This window comes from Oncorhynchus masou, chromosome 27 (genome assembly GCF_036934945.1).
Source record: "Oncorhynchus masou masou isolate Uvic2021 chromosome 27, UVic_Omas_1.1, whole genome shotgun sequence".
Lineage (NCBI taxonomy): Eukaryota > Metazoa > Chordata > Actinopteri > Salmoniformes > Salmonidae > Oncorhynchus > Oncorhynchus masou.
The window spans coordinates 36,618,697-36,631,025 of record NC_088238.1 but is presented as its reverse complement, the minus strand read 5'-3'; the positions used below and the strand labels follow the sequence as shown (position 1 = coordinate 36,631,025).

The 12,329-nt window shown below is 41.1% G+C and overlaps 1 long non-coding RNA gene across 1 annotated transcript; it reads right to left on the bottom strand.

The window, feature by feature from the left end:
• Positions 1-2,904: 2,904 nt before the first annotated feature.
• On the bottom strand, positions 2,905-11,476 carry LOC135515340 (uncharacterized). The gene is made up of 4 exons (XR_010451793.1): positions 11,406-11,476; positions 10,383-10,540; positions 9,784-9,872; positions 2,905-2,924 (listed from the first exon to the last, which is right to left on the bottom strand). It is a non-coding gene; the product is annotated as an uncharacterized LOC135515340 (long non-coding RNA).
• Between the last annotated feature and the right edge of the window lie 853 nt (positions 11,477-12,329).

Genomic DNA, 12,329 nt, shown 5'->3' with positions numbered 1-12,329 from the left:
ATGATGTAAGTAATAAAAGCTGAAATAAATCATTCTCTCTAATATTATTTTGACATTTCACATTCTTAAAATAAAGTGGTGATAATAACTGACCTAAAACAGAGAATCTTTACTAGGATTAAATGTAAGGAATTGTGAAAACTGAGTTTAAATGTATTTGGCTAAGGTGTATGTAAACTTCTGACTTCAACTGTATATAATGTTTGCTATTCTGCCATATTTTAGTCATTGCTCAATCTAATATTTATATATTTCTTAATTCTATTATTTTACTTTTAGATTTGTGTGTTTTGTTGTGAATTGTTAGATACTACCGAACTGTTGGAGATAGGAACACAAGCATTTCATTACACCCGCAATAACATCTGCTAAATATGTGTATGTGACCAATACATTTGATTTGATCTTTCACATCTGCCTACCAGGCTCAGTGGGTGACAGGTAATCGTGTTTCCACCAAGCTGTTCCATGCCTGGAGTGGCACGCTGGAATCTCCAGAGGCTTGTGGACCTGAAGCAGCATCCGACTGCGCAATCCAGCCAAGCAATTTATAAACTTGATCTCCACTATAAAAAGCATCAAGACAATCTCACATTTCTTTTCGACTAACATTTAGTTTTCGACAGCGGAGATTTGTATAAACTTGCTGTCTGTCTCCGACATTTGCAACAATGTTGCAATATTCAAATTCTATCTACAATTGAACCATATTAGTGATTATGTCGGGAGACGGTACGAGAGAGGCAGGCAGCGTTTCTCAGACAGTCGAAATCATGAATCAGCGAGCATAATTTTTATGGATATATACAAATAAATATAAATTGAAAAAAGTTACAACGAAACGAAGTGCAGCTAGTTTGCAGTCTTTCCAGTTTCAGTTTGAAGTGATTGTGTTTCCCGTGTTGTTGGCTAGCTCCTCTGAACAATAGTGTCCTGAAGACTGAGCAAATTGTCTATGCCAGGCAAAATCGCGCCTCATTAGCTTATTGTTATGGGTGTATCCAAATAAATGTCACTAGAAAACAGCTTTTGCAAATGCAGCTACTTTGCTGTTATTCTGGCTGCAATTTTTGACGTGACTTTTAGCTGGCCAGAGTTGACTGGCTCGCAAGCAAGAGATAAGAACGTTGCCATCCAGTATGACCTGCTCCCTGCTGTTTCATTACATTGGTGTCAGAAGTGATCGGACTTTGCATCCACGACAATGCGGATGCTTGGCAGGTGAGCGCATTACTGTAAGTCGTAGAGCCTAAAGCTAGCGCGAGGACGTGCTCTTTGAAATGGAGGGAGTCGTGTAATGACCCTGGGTTTATAAGCTCGGAAATCGACTCTGCCGCACGAGCATGCTTTTGCGGCACAGTCGATAGCGCGCCGGACCTCGGCTCGAAGGGCGAGGGTTCGAGACCTGCTCCCTGCCTGTTTCATTACAATATATACAGAACAAAAAGACTGAACGACTGGGTCGCGTCTCCAGCAACCGAACCAATAGAATGAACGACCAGCCAGCTTGGGTAGCAACACTAGATTTGTGCCGGGACTATATCTTGTGTAAGGATGATGACAAAGCAAAAACAGGTTTTTAGACATTTTTGCTAATTGTCCCATTCTTCTCTACATATCCTCTCAAGCTCTGCCAGGTTGGATGGGAAACATTGCTGCACAGCTATTTTCAGGTCTCTCCAGAGATGTTTGATCGAGTTCAAGTCCGGGCTCTGGCTGGGCCAATCAAAGACATTCAGAGACTTGTCCCGAAGCCACTCCTGCGTTGTTTTGGCTGTGTGCTTAGGGTCATTGTCCTGTTGGAAGGTGAACCATCGCCCGAGTCTGAGGTCCTGAGGGCTCTGGAGCAGGTTTTCATCAAGGATCTCTCTGTACTTTGCTCCGTTCATTTTTCAAAAAACATCCCCACAGCATGATGCTGCCACCACCATGCTTCACCGTAGGAATGATGCCCCGTTTCCACCAGACGTGACGCTTGACATTCAATCTTGGTTGCATCAACCGGAGAGTCTCATGGTCTGAACTCCAAGCACGCTGTCACGTGCCTTTTATTGAGTGGCTTCCGTCTTGCCAAAAATCCTGTTTTTCCGCTTTGTCATTATGGGGTATTGTGTATAGATTGAGGGGGGGGGAAATAATTTAATCAATTTTAGAATAAGGCTGTAATGTAACAAAATGTGGAAAATGGGAAGGGGTCTGAATACTTTCCAAATGCACTGTATGTAGCGATTAAAATTCATCAGGCAACCAAGGCCAAGGAATGGCGAGAGAGATCAGGGAGGTCCAGAACTCATCTTTTTATGAAGCAGAAAAGCACAGATGGGTGGCTAACAAGAAAAAAATAAACATACATACACACTCTCTCACACACACATTAGTATGTAAATACATTGTAATTACGTTTGTATTTTATATGTATGCTCTATTTTATTTTAGGATTGGAGATACAGATTGTGTTATCCTTTTCCCACAACAGCCGTTGTGCTTACTCACATTTGGTGGATATGGCATGTTTAGGACAGATGGTGGCTGACAAGGAAAAATAAATACACAACATGCACACACTCTCTCTCGCTCTCTTTCTCTCTCTCACACACACACACACACACAATAGTATGTGAATATGTAAATACATTTTCATGTTATGTATGCTTCATTTCATATGTGGATAGTTTGTGGGTAAATGCTGTGTGCTTTTGTCTGACTTACAAAACATGACTCTCTCTCACACCCAATGTAAATTAATTGTATTAACTTGTTTATTTTATGTACGCTCCATTTTATTTGAGTAAAATGTCTGCAATAAAGTACATTCACAGTTAAAGAAATGTCTTTGGTTTATTGGATATTTCTCCAAATAAAATGTGTGACCAAAAGGAGACCTGCAACCCTCTGGGAGTGTGAGCAGGTTTTGTCATCTGGAGCTGAAACATGGGGAGAGAGGGGAGGAAGAATGCAGTTTAAAGGTTAATTATTAATAACTGACACAATTCTATAATGAATACATATTAGAACAATAATACATAAGTGACCAATAATTACTGTATTGTGATTGTTTAGTGTTGTAATTACTCAAGTAGTGCCCCAAGGTGGGATCGAACTGTATCTCAAAAGCAGTAGAATAGGTCAAATAAGGTCACCAAAATTTCCGTTACGGCTGTACATGGCTGGCGACTATCTCCTCTAAAGTATCTCCAAAGAGGAAGAGGCAAAATGAAAGGGATAACAGGGACCAAAATCTGTGTTCTCCAGGAGGTGGCGTTAAAAAATGTTTTGCTCACCAAGCCAGAAGTTTATGTATGGAGATCAATGCGTGTTGAATTTGGTTAACCAAAAATGTGGCTTATTTGATCGAACAGAAGTTTCGTAATGCTTAGGTTGTTATGAATGTAGCTACTGATAAGTAGGACAAGTGACCTCCACCCAACTCTGAGAAAAAAACACTATATTGGAGTTGTGCCTGTTATCACACTCCTATCTGCCCTCTCATTGGCTTGAATGGTCCCACCTGATCTTGCCTCCTCCTGACTGCCTTCTATTTTTGAAGATATTTATTTTCATTGTTAGAGCGGCCAATTGAGTATCTGGTCAATATAATGTATAATCTGTGGGATCTCTGGTAAAGCATCTTTTTGTGTTAGGTTTATCGGCGGTTGGCATCTAATGTTATGGCGTATTACCGCCACCTACTGTACTGGAGTGTGGGCCAGTAATGCACCAGAATGTTGGATGCCAACTGTCGATAAACCCCACAGAAAATGCTTTACCAGAGATCCCATAGACTATACATTATATTGACCAGAGACAGGTATAAACAATAAATCAGGTAGACAGATAGAAATTGTAAAGCCAACCTGCCAGCCCAGTTTCTCTTAAAATATATAACACATTTGCCTCCATCAAATTATTTTTCTTCTACTCAGTATTCTCTTTAAAGTCAATTCCTCTATCACCATCTCCCTCATTCTCAATCTGTCTCTTTCCCTCTCACACTGCACACACTGTATCATTACATGCTCCACTGTCACCGTTTCCAGGAAGTAATCACACCTTCCTGTTGGATGCTTAATGGCCTATTCAACTGGCTGTGTAAAGTAAAGAATTAAGAAAAGTTCAGGCTCCACTTTGCATTTCAGAGAACTGCGCAAGAAATTCAAATGAATCTGTGACTGACAAAAGTGTTCCATGACTGACAAAATGTCCCAAACGCACAACTTTTGGCTAGGGCCCATAATGCTCTGGCATTATATAGGGAACAGAGTGGCATTTGGGACATACAGTCGTGGCCCAAAATTCTGAGAATGACACAAATATTAATTTCCAAAGTCTGCTGCCTCAGTTTGTATGATGGCAATTTGCATATACTCCAGAATGCTTTAAAGAGTGTTCAGATGAATTGCAATTAATTGCAAAGTCCCTCTTTGCCATGCAAATGAACTGAATCCCCCAAAAACATTTCAGCCCTGTCACAAAAGGACCGGCTGACATCATGTAAGTGATTCTCTTGTTAACAGGTGTGAGTGTTGACGAGGACAAGGCTGGAGATCACTCTGTCATGCTGATTGAGTTCGAATAACAGACTGGAAGCTTCAAAAGGAGGGTGGTGTTTGGAATCATTGTTCTTCCTCTGTCAATCATGGTTACCTGCAAGGAAACACGTGCCGTCATCATTGCTTTGCACAAAAAGGGCTTCACAGGCAAGGATACTGTTGCCAGTAAGATTGCACCTAAATCAACCATTTATCGGATCATCAAGAACTTCAAGGAGAGCGGTTCAATTGTTGTGAAGAAGGCTTCAGGGTGCCCAAGAAAGTCCAGCAAGCACTAAGACCGTCTCCTAAAGTTGATTCAGCTGCGGGATCGGGGCACCACCAGTACAGAACTTGCTCAGGAATGGCAGCAGGCAGGTGTGAGTGCATCTGCACGCACAGTGAGGCGAATACTTTTGGAGGATGGGCTGGTGTAAAGAAGGGCAGCAAAGAAGCCACTTCTCTCCAGGAAAAAACATCAGAGACAGACTGATAAAAGGTACAGGGACTGCTGGACTGCTGAGGACTGGGGTAAAGTCATTTTCTCTGATGAATCCCCTTTCCGATTGTTTGGGGCATCTGGAAAAAAGTTTGTCCAGAGAAGACAAGGTGAGCGCTTATCATCAGTCCTGTGTCATGCCAACAGTAAAGCATCCTGAGACCATTCATTTGTGGGGTTGCTTCTCAGCCAAGTGAGTGTGCTCACTCACAATTTTGCCTAAGAACACAGCCATGAATAAAAAATGTTACCAACACATCCTTCGAGAGCAACTTCTCCCAACCATCCAGGAACAGTTTGGTGACAAACAAAGCCTTTTCCAGCATGATGGAGCACCTTGCAATAAGGCAAAAGTGATAACTAAGTGGCTTGGGGAACAAAACATCAAATATTTTGGGTCCATGGCCAGGAAACTCCCCAGACCTTAATCCCATTGAGAACTTGTGGTCAATTCTCAAGAGACGGGTGGACAAACAAAACTGACAAACTCCCAAGCATCGATTTTGCAAGAATGGGCTGCCATCAGTCAGGATGTGGTCCAGAAGTTAATTGACAGCATGCCAGGGCGGTTTGCAGAGGTCTTGAAAAAGAAGGGTCAACAACTGCAAATATTGACTCTTCGCATCAACTTCATGTAATTGTCAATTAAAGCCTTTGACACTTATGAAATGCTTGTAATTATACTTCAGTGTTCCATAGTAACATCTGATAAAAATATCTAAAGACACCGAGGCAGCAGACTTTGTGAAAATTCATATTTGTGTCATTCTCAACTTTTGGCCAAGACTGTACATACCTATATTTAAAATACAGACAACTGGATAGAAGTCAAACAAGTTTCCTTTATTTGTATCATACAAATAAAATACTGACAAGGCAGAAATGAAAGTCTAGTTTTTTTCCCTTTCATCTTTGTCAGTTAATATTCAATGAATCACAAGACAGGACCATGTTACGATAACTAGGAGTGGTGGGTGGAATCAGGCGCAGAGAGCAGGGTTCAGTCGTTTTGTCAAATTTATTCCCCAGCATAACAAAAACGGTTACGCCAACACACAGGGCGTATATAAATTGCCAGTCCAAACAATAGGACAGAAATAGTCCGGCGAATAAGGATAAGAACAAAATAACACCATCCAACACAGAGTAACAAAAAACAAACCCGCACAAATACCCAGCGGGCCGAGTGCCCTTAAATAACCTACAAACAAACCCTAATACAAAACAGGTGTACCCAATTAACCAATAACCAAAACAAACGGAAAGGGAATCGATGGCAGCTAATAGGCCGGCGACGACGACCGCCGAGCCCCGCCTGAACAGGAAGAGGCACCATCCTCGGCGAGGTTCGTGACAGACCACTCATTATCAAACATTGAGTTTAAATGTAATTTTTAAACTGAAAACAAGTGTTTTACCTGTAAAAGGCAAATAAAAAATCTAATCCAATGAATTTAACAGATTATATATACAGAGAAAGAGAGGGTAGAGGGATTGACAGACACACATTTTTAAAAACTAGTTGAACATGAGGTGAGGATTATTTTTTTATTTTTTTTACTAGGCAAGTCAGTTAAGAACAAATTCTTATTTTCAATGACGGCCTAGGAACAGTGGGTTAACTGCCTGTTCAGGGGCAGAACGACAGACTTGTACCTTGTCAGCTCGGGGATTCGAACTTGCAACCTTTCGGTTACTAGTCCAACTCTCTAACCACTAGGCTGCCCTGCCGCCCCATATTTAACAGGTCTTAATAAAATAATGTGTCTGATGTTAATAAAAACAAACGTAATGTTTCTTCCCTAAACAAAAATATTTTAAATTGAAACAAAACTGTTCCCCACCACTCCCTACAACACAAACACAACCAAGCCACCAATCCAGGTAAAAGCTACCTATAGACACAGGTCTCCATTTTTACCCACCATGTGCCTGTTTATCAGACAAAAATACTCAATGTGTAATCGCAATTAAAATAGTTTTTAATCCTGGACTAGTTTAAGGCTAATTTGTGTCTGGAAAACAGGCCCATATTGTTTAAGGGTTAAGGAAATCTGTGATTAGGGGTGATTTGTCTTACCACAAACTATTGGACCGTAACATGCTTGCTAAGAAAAACGAGGAGTGTCAGTTGGGATTTAAACCTGAGACAGATATAGGATATTATCGGGTTGGAAAGTAGAGGGGAAAAAATGAGAGATCGTACATAAAACAGCTCATCTTCAGTGCATTCGGAAAGTAGTCAGACCCCTTGACTTTTTCCACATTTTCTAACGTTACAGCCTTATTCTAAAATGTATTAAATAAAAATGTTCCCTCGTCAGCGATAACAGGTTTATAGAAATGTTTGCAAATGTATATAAAAAAAACAATACCTTATTTAGATAAAAATTCAGATCCCTTGCTATGAGACGCGAAATTGAGCTCAAGTGCATCTTGTTTCCATTGATCGTCCTTGAGATGTTTCTACAACCTGATTGGAGTCAATCTGTGAGAAAATCAATTGATTGGACATCATTTGGAAATTGTTTGTCATTGTTTGTCATCTGCAGCCACATGAAATCAGCCAAAACAAAGCATGCACACACTCTTATTGAATATGCATTCACCTGTATTGTGGATAGGCTTAATCTACATTTACCCAGGTTATCAAGAGATGACTACCATTATGTAGTTAGATTGGTAAAACAAAGTTACATTTATTGTATGACTGATTAATTAATACATACATGGCTGTCTAAACAACTTGTGTAAAAAAATGCAATTGTAATGAGATTGAACTCAAAAGATGCCCAACAATTTAACAGAGCAGTAGTTGAGTTTATCTGTCTGAATCAAATGACTTTGGCTAATATGCCTTGTGTTTTTGCCATGGTATCGTTTTGGTAGGGTATCATGATGGTGCCGAGTATTGTGATACTAAACCTGGTATCGGTATTGAAGTCAAAATTCTGGTATTGTGACAACACTAGTTGTTACTGCTCTTTTCTCTCCAGTGTTTTTGCATTCCAGAGGAGATTATGAGCCTTCTAGTGTTCCTATAGCGTGGTTATCATAGACATTCAGTGCATAGAAATTCCATCTATAGTTCAGTACCAACCTGTTGGCAATGAGCTGTACTACTTAGATGAGGAACTGCACTGAACAAAAATATAAACACAACATGTAAAGTGTTCGTTTCATGAGTTGAAATAAAAGATCCCAGAAATGTTCCATACGCACAAAAATCTTATTTCTTTCAAGTTTTGTGCACACATTTGATTACATTCCAGTTAGTGAGCATTTCTCCCGTGTCAAGATAATCCATCAAGCTGACAGGTGTGGCATATCAAGCTGACAGGTGTGGCATATCAAGGAGCTGTAAACAGCATGATCGTTATACCAGTGCACCTTGTGCTGGGGACAATAAAAGGCCACTCTAAAATGTGCACAATGCCACAGATGTCTCAAGTTGAGGGAGCGTGCAATTGGCATGCTGACTGCAGGAATGTCCACCAGAGCTGCTGCCAGAGAATTGAATGTGAATTTGTCATTGTTTTTTTTTTTATTTTGGCAGTAGGTCCAACCAAGCCTAGTTATGGTATGGGCAGGCATAAGCTATGGACAACGAACACAATTGCATTTTATCAATGGAAATGTGAATGCACTGACGAGATCCTGACGTCCATGTTGTGCCATTCATCCGCCGCCATCACCTCATGTTTCAGCATGATAATGCATGTCCCCATGTTGCAAGTATCTGTACACAATTCCTGGAAGCTGAAAATGTCCCAGTTCTTCCATGGCTTGCATACTCACCAGACATGCTCTGGATCGACGTGTACAACAGTGTGTTCCAGTTCCTGCCAATATCCAGCAACAACGCACAGCCATAGCAAAGGAGTGGGACAATATTCCACAGGGCACAATCAACGGCCTGATCAACTATGCAAAGGAGATGGCGCACTACATGAGCCAAATGGTGGTCACACCAGATACTGACTGGTTTTCTGATCCACGGCCCCAGTTTTAAGGTATCTGTGACCAGATGCATATCTGTATTCATGTGAAATCCATAGATTAGGGCCTATTGAATGTATTTCAATTGACTGATTTCCTTACATGAACTGTAACTGAGTCAAATCTTTGAAATTGTTGCGTTTATATTTTTCTTCATTATACACACTGTATTATCCTACACTACTATACATATATCTATATTATACACAGTGTAAAAAACATTAAGGACACCAGCTCTTTCCATGACAGACTGACTTGGTGAATCTAGGTGAAAGCTATGATCCCTTATTGATGTCACTTGTTAAATCCACTTCAATCAGTGTAGATGAAGGGGAGGACACAGGTTAAATAAATATTTTTAAGCCTTGAGACATGGATTGTGTATGTGTGCCATTCAGAGGGTGAATGGAAAAGCCAAAAGATTGAAATGCCTTTGAACGGGGTATGGATACTGGTGCAAGGCCCACCAGTATTTGTCAAGAACTGCAATGCTGCTGGGTTTTTCATGCTCTACAGTTTGACATGTGTATCAAGAATGGTACACCATCCAAATGATATCCAGCCAAATTGACAACTGTGGGAGACATTGGAGTCAACATGGGCCAGCATTCTGTGGAATGCTTGACACCTTGTAGAGTCCATGCTCCAACTAATTGAGGCTGTTCTGAGGGCCAAATGGGGGGGGGGGGTGCAACTCAGTATTAAGAACGTGTTCATGTTTTGTACACTCAGTGTATATTAATATATAATATGTACCTGTTGGCTGGTTCCTCACAGTCTCCTTCCAACTCGTCTCCTTCTCGAAGCACATTGGAGCAGAAGATCTGAGATCCCTACCCTAGGATCTTTACATATGGATTTGGAGAAGTAGACGAGGAGGGAAGACACAATAAATCAAGATTCACCCTATCAGTACCATTTTCCATAAAAGGCGGCATTGAGGGCGTTCGGTTAAGCTGAACCGCAGTGCATCATGGTATGGCCCGTGACGTGAACAGGCAAAAGCAGTAAGGGAGGCGCTCCCTTCTCAAATCGAACAATAATTTGCGCTCGGACATGTTAGCAAGGCAGCATGACACATCGTTCAGAAACATAGATCTCTTTTCTATTAAATATATGTTCGAATTTTCGAACACATTTTTCATTGGGAAGGCCGATAAAGCGTTTTTATCAAAAGCAATCACGTTTGCATGTGAAAACACAGAACCCCACTCATTATTCCACCTCCATAACCTACATCACTTTTGTTTGGGGAAGACTTCCAGTTGGCTAAAACGGGTCACCTGGCTCATGGTTCCATAATGCAATCAATGCTTACGGGGCATTAATCGAATCCCCTCCACCATAATCCTTACCAGTATAGCACCTCCTCTCCGCACTTGACGTGAATCGGAAGTGAGAGAAGGCCACGGGGGAGGAGTCTGTGTCTCGGGCCAGGAGATACCACGCCCTCTCATCATTCATCTCATCCCACTTTTCTCTCTCCTTCCATCCCCACTCCCTCTGCTCGTACCTGCAGCCCAGAAGCAGCAGAATACTTTATTGATTTTTACAAGAGGGAAATGTTCAACACACTCACATATACACTAGGGCAGCAAATTTCTGTCAATTTTGCTGCCACCTAAACAACCCCCATTAACCGGTATGAACCATTAACAGTAAAAAATAACTGACCAACAGAAAATACTATACACGGGTACAAGGAACCGTCATTTTCCAATAAGAGCATAAAAAAACGTGACAATAGCAAGTCTCATATTATTTACTACTTTAATGAAGCAGATAATGTAATACAACATTTTCAAACATTTGCTCAAATGCAATTTGCGAGAAAATACTGGTATAAAAGACGCACCTGATCATGCAAGCGGTTTCTTGTCACAAAATATTAACATTTCCGTTTGAAACTTATAGGGAAAATTGAAATATGCAACAACTTGGATGGGCTGTTAATATGACTAGGATTGTGCCTTTAGTTTCTGGACAACAAAACTAACACGGCTAACACGGAACCCAGACCGGCTGCGCGCGTGTGCCATTGTGCGCTATCGTGCATAAATGTATTTTGCCCCCCTACGCCAAACGCGATCACGACACGCAGGTTACAATATCAAAACAAACTCTGAACCAATGACATTCATTTGGGGACAGGTCGAAAAGCATTAAACATGTATGGCAATATAGCTAGTTAGCTTGCACTTGCTAGCTATTATGTCCTATTTAGCTAGCTTGCTGTTGCAGGCTAATTTGTCCTGGGATATAAACATTGAGTTGTTATTTTACCTCCCTCCAATTTGTCATCCCTGCGCTCTCCCTTATTTCATCCCTACACTCTCCCCCACCTCCCCTTCTCTCTCCCCTCAACCCTCCCTCCTTACAGTGTTTGCATGTTGGTCCTGGTTAGTTCATAGGCCCACTCCACAGAGATAGGGTTGAGGGTGGACACTCTCTTACACTCTATCTGGAGATTCAACCTACAGGCGAGAGACAGGACAAGAGTAGTTAGCTATAAATCTCACACAATAAACCAGTCAGCCAGACAGAGCAGATGTTTATCAACCAGCCAGCCACACACACACACTGGAGAGGCACAGCAGGAGAATCTCTTACCTGTTTCTGTCATACTTTTTAAATATGGGGAAAGCAGCCAGAGGGTCATCCAACTGTGCGAGAGAGAAGTGTGTTTGAGTTCCAGTCAGTCAGTCGCATGGTCAGGAAAAACTCCTGGCAGTCCAAGGCTCCAGACTGAGACCATTTAGTCGACCCTTTGACTTGACTGTGTGAGTAAAATTGTAATTGATCATATAGGTGCGAGCCACATACTACATAGTCAGGTGGCTATGTAGAATGTGCAGCTCGCACCAATACGACAAATAAAATGTTAACTTTTTTCGGAGGCTAAAACCATCCTTATGATTCCTGTAATGAAGGTCTGACCTGCGCTGTACAGATTTGGAAGCAACTGTTGTCACTGGTCAGTATAATTTTGATTTCTCAACTCTCAATATTTAGCTCTTTGGCAACTATTTTATAATTTAGATATTTCTTTGAGATACGGAGTGCGCATTGGCCATTGCGTATGCATAGGAGTCATTGGGTAGTAGGCTACAACTGCAAAGTTTTTTTAGGACATTGAATTTCCTGTTCGATTAATACGTGGCTACCAGCAGTGGGTGTTTTCATTTTCCACTTACACCGGAGGTGAATTAGCCCCAAATAGACTTGCCTATGATATTATTGCACATAAAGATTTAGGTCAATTCATCTATTGAACAAAAATAAAAGCCAGGTTTTAACAGTAA